At 30.1% G+C, this 5281-nt stretch overlaps 1 protein-coding gene across 3 annotated transcripts in view; it reads right to left on the bottom strand.

Annotated features, from left to right (window-relative positions):
• Nucleotides 1-5281, bottom strand: part of kug (kugelei) — a 537878-nt gene that overhangs the window by 349249 nt on the left and 183348 nt on the right. Inside the window, exon 1 of one of the 3 annotated variants that reach the window (XM_067053448.1) lies at nt 3-24. The exons of the other annotated variants lie outside the window; for them this stretch is intronic. The gene's annotated coding sequence lies outside the window, so the exon portion shown is untranslated. Of the gene's footprint in view, nt 1-2; nt 25-5281 lie in introns of those variants that run through there. 3 annotated transcript variants of the gene reach the window in all.

The raw sequence follows: 5281 nt of genomic DNA, 5'->3' as shown, positions 1-5281 counted from the left end.
ACCGTTTTATTAAGATTTGTTCCCACTGTGCACCTTGTTGAAGGTGTTTCCCACCTAAGAATGATTTCAGTCGCTACGGGTACGGGACTGTCTCCGTTCCATGACTAACAATGTTGACTAATTGTTGAACATTGCATCATCATCTCACTTCATCCCCACTCCGAGTGGAGGTCACTCCATCACCTCAACTGGCTCTTCAATGAAGAGTTTCTTCCGGTTGTTAACACGTGTAGGTTCGATTCACACAGAAGCAAGATTTACTAGAATATACTATGCGAGAGGCACCCATTTTTAGGTATTGAGCAAACTGAGGAATTTATAAGTATTCTTAATTCAAAAATGTATTATATAATTTTGAAATTATTTTCATGTCACCTGACAGCATTTAACGGTTATGAATGAAATGTAGCTGTTTAAAAAAAAAAAAAAAAATCCTTCCCTAAAATAACTGTTACTTTTCACAAAAAGTATTACTTATTAGGTGTTTAATCTTTGTTGTTTTATACGATGCTTGGTTATTCATACTAGAATTCAACTAGTCCTTTCAGAGTCTAAATTTATTAGTTCCCATTTGCTAAACTACAGGGTCGTAATTTGTTGTGGCGTTCAACCATAGCTTTCAAGTTTTTAACTAAAACAATCGGTCAAAATTGAATGAAGGTTCCAACAATAATCCCGCAACCGTCTTGTACTTTATAGTAGGAGATAAATACGTTAAGCAAACTCGAAATTCTATTTTCCAAATTAACTATTGACGTTTCTAGTGTAATTCTTAAAGTCGAAGTATACAAATAACTTGAAAACTTATCGAAAAAAAAGAAAAAAGTTTCTATTATCGGTCAAAACCTATGTATATATTACATACAAAAAATGAATCTACACACAAAAAAAAACCCATGGAGGGTCAGGGGTGCTGTATTATGTAAGGTAGTGCTGTTACTAGATAAACGGTTGTACAAGGAGGCGATTTGGTCAGAATCACGCTAGACCGCCAGTTTTTTCTCCGGTTGACTCATGGCTACAGTAACAAAATGAATAGGTATCGGTCACAGCCGGATACAAACTTGGATCCTTGTAGTTTATGTATATGAGGTACGGACAGCGATATCAGCTGACTCAATAAAGGCAGTCTTTAACTGGAGGCCGAGTGTGTCAAATCTTATTCCTTTTTCTCTCTTTTCTTTTTACACTGTGCTCTCGTCGATACTTAGGTTATATATATGCTTGTTATCCCACTGTAATCAAAGTCTAACATTTTGATTTTTTTTCAAATAGATTGTGGTAATTTTATTTTTTTTCAAATAGATTGTGGTAATTTGATTTTTATTATAACTCCATATTAATCTCCTATTTTTTGCTTAAACAGATTCTCGAAAATGAGTGTAAGACAGAAAATATTTCGTTTCAGTAGGTGCAATCAATAATCGGTTAGTAGAAGTAATTTGGACAAAATAATTGAAATTTTGATTTACCGAAAATTTTCACTATTCTCACAAAAATGTTTTGAAAGATCTCTGATTTCCTCTAGTTAGTCACATGTGTAGCACCATATAGGAGCAGAATATGTTATTATTGTTAGTTTGACAGTTTTGTTCAGTTTGTTTTTCGGTGTTAGTTATGTTCAGATTTTTACTACTCGGGACTACAAAATACAATGCGTATCCGACTAAGGAGGGTTGTCTTTTATTTTTAAAAGGATCCATAGAATAAAACAGGGTTTCTTTTATTCTTACTAGATGAGGTTTGTGACGAGTAGAACAATTCTTCCATTGTGCCTCCTTCGGGCACACATAAGCATTAAACCTAGTGAACGTATAATAGAATTTCTGTGTTCAGCTATTAAACTAAAAAAACAATAAATTTGAAAAATTATGAATCATATAAGCTTATATTATTTAACTATTAAGTAACGCTTGGAATTCGAGCTACTAATAATACTTTCAGAATACAAATTATTTAATATAACCAAATATGATATTTTACTTTAAGTTAAATTTTGTTTCTTTTTTCCTTTCTTAATTTGCTATTACTTAATTTAGATATCTATGTAAATATGGTGTGAATGTTGTTGTTGTTCAAAAATAAATCTATACCAAAATGATGTTTTTACGATGGTGTTTGTTTTCCGAAATGTCAAGAACTAATAAAAACATTTAAAGCAATTTGAAGAATTATATTTATTAAACACGAAAGTATATAATGAAACTGAGTAAAGAGTATTTTGCACCAGAGTTTTGACTTTTCTTGATATTCTGGATTTTTGACCCACATACAAGATTCAGAAAAGTATAAAAGTTTAAAGTAAACCACTTTTTGGAACCAAATAAACATTATTGCTTATAAAAATATAATATTTTTGTTTCTTAGGTGTGAAATATGAATTACATAAAATACTTGAAATGTTTAGAAAAATATTATTTTTAACTTGTAGTAACTGATCAATTTAAATAAATTAAAAATTGAAATAAAACTTTAGAGATGAAATATTTTATGTATGGTATTGGAAATATGCGCTACGTGGGAACTAAAATATACACATGTCATAAATAAATATTAATTATATTAAAATATATTCTACTTGATTGTATCTTGTTGTGTAAAAGGAAAACATGTAAAATAAACTCATATCAACACTGACCAGTCACTTTTATCGATCCTTAGAAAGACAAAAAAAATATTACGTAACCAACAAGTTAAAAACCGCCTTTAAAGTGAAAATATCACGGGATTGGAGACAATTATAGCTTAATTGTTGAGCCCAATTTTAATGCAGGCAAGAATAAAATGATTGAAGGCGCATCTGGTTCGCCTGACCTATTACGGCATCCCTCAATCTATTATAAATTTCGTTTAATTAACTCACATTTCCTGGCTGAAACCTCCTTTCGCCCCGGTTCTAGGATTAAAACTGAATGTTTAAAGTCTCCGATTTTGCAAGGGGATCATGGAGATCATCTCCTCACCAAGTCATAGAATTACGCATCCGTTAATACGGAGTATAACGAAATGTACATATTTAACAAAGTTTCGAAAAAGCTTCTGGTCGTTAGAGAAATGATAAAAAAAATTAAATTGAACTATTAAGCCTCAAAATTATACAGAAATCGACGCAGAGCAATTAGCACTCAAATTGGCAAAAAAAAAAAATGGAAGTTGTTTCAAAATGTAAAAAAAAATTTTGCTTGGGCCTTTATACCTTGAAAACTACCACTAGCACTAGAAAGCCTAATAGAACATCATTTAAAGTAGAATAAATCTGCTAAAATTAGAGCCCTAATAGAACTATTTAGGTTCAATAGTTCCTGATATATATCTCTTCAAAAAATAAAAACTATAAAGTAGTTTATGACATCCATCTTCGTAAGAGTAGTAGTTTTCATGATATTTGAATAAATAAATTCTTAAAATGTTGATTTCTAGTTGTTCTGACGAAATTTTTGATTAAAGAAAAAATATCTGAGGAACCATTAAACACACAGATGTCTACCTGCGCTCCCATTTTAGCTAGTTTAATAATACAATAATAATAATACAAGCTATTAATAATACAGCGGTTTAAGACGTTTATCTTGAAAGCATATTAAATTATAGCTTAATAAATTATAGCTTCAATTTGGTTGCTAATAGATATCTGTACGTCTCATGGTTCTTGAGGTATAAAATTCCCATAGTAAATTGATGTCAGTACATTTTTTATGAAATGTTGCCTTTTAAGGGAATCCCGGAGACCACTGGACATAAACAGCTCTACTATGGATCATATTTTAGCAAATATACACTACTTTCAATGATGTTCTATTTGGTTTTCTAGATGAATGGGAAAAATTTTTCAAAGTTTTGAAATAGTCGACATTTTTGATTCCCGTTAGCTATACTTGGCAGACTCGTCAATTTTGATTAGTAATTATACATAGTTTTCATTAAAGTAATCAAAAATTGGTTTAAAATAACTGACTTTTTTCTCCTATTCGGCTCTTGTACAAAAAGGGCAAGAGTAGTTTTAAAGATGAATGGGAAATTATTTTATTTTCAAATTATTCCAGAGATCGGGGAGGAGCCCCCCAACTATAACAATGTACCTGGACTAGGATAAGGTCAGAATTGAAATATGCAATATTATTTTTGAATATTTTGTATGTGTAGAGGTTTTGGAACATCTTCAGCGTTAAAAAAACAAGATATAATTATAAATAAATATAGTGTAGACAATAAAATTAGAATTTAATATAGAAAAAATTATGGATGAAACATGACAAAACTAAAATATTTTTTATAAAAAGGAAGATGGTCTGGGTGCGGTCAGAATTACTCAAATAGCAAAAAAAAAAACTATTTATTTAGCTCCAACGTTTAGACAGTAGATACCTTCATCTGCCTTTATATCATTCTTGTGTTTTCTGTCATTCAGGAAGGTGGATGTCCTATTGAATTTTAATCTGTAGTTTGAGAATGTATAACAATTTGACAAAGAAATAATAATAAAATAAAAAATCAGGGGATCATCATTATGGAATAAGCGGTATAAGCCAATTTCCAAACTACCGGATTATTTTACATGTTAATATTCGTGAAATATAAAAAAATAAGAAACTTTTATAAATGTAAAAAATAAAATAGTATGTCATGGATATGGAGGATAACTTTTCAACCTAGCCTTTAAACCATCGTAACGGAAAATGAGCCTTTAAAACCAAAATGAAACTGAACGGTTTAGATCCATATTCAACAGGAATAGCGTATAGGAGACGGTAATCGATATGTTATCGAAGTGAAACTGTATCTTTAATGAAGGTACTCAGCCGCCTGAAGTTGCGGTAAACAACAATCAGTGCTTGTGGACTTAGGCAGTATGTTAACGGAGAAGGGGGTTATTTCTAACTTGCAAATCGCTATAGGAATCAGTATCCATCGAAAAAAATAACTTTAGAAAAAACATTCAAAGAACTCAATTAAAATTTCTAATTAAATAATCAAAACAGAATTTTAAAATGAAACAATAATCAGAATATTATTCGATATATATTAGAATTGTAAATATTTTAGCTAGGCTAAGACCATCAACATTTTAATTTTATTTTAGTAACGTTTCAGACCATGATTAAAATTTTTCATCAATATTTTATTGTTTAATTTATTATAATTTGGAGATGTATTAGTAACTTTAGAGAATTTTGTTATTTAATGAAACATCAAAACCTTCGCACTTTTCACATTTCGAGAATTTTTACCTCATTTTCAACGTCTACAATAAAAGATTATTCATATTATACATTTAAAAGTA

This window comes from Halyomorpha halys, unplaced genomic scaffold (genome assembly GCF_000696795.3).
Source record: "Halyomorpha halys isolate HHAL.00 unplaced genomic scaffold, Hhal_1.1 Scaffold163.1, whole genome shotgun sequence".
In the NCBI taxonomy this organism is placed as follows: Eukaryota; Metazoa; Arthropoda; class Insecta; order Hemiptera; family Pentatomidae; genus Halyomorpha; species Halyomorpha halys.
Note: the sequence above shows the minus strand (reverse complement) of the source record. Positions and strands in the feature narration are given on the sequence as shown.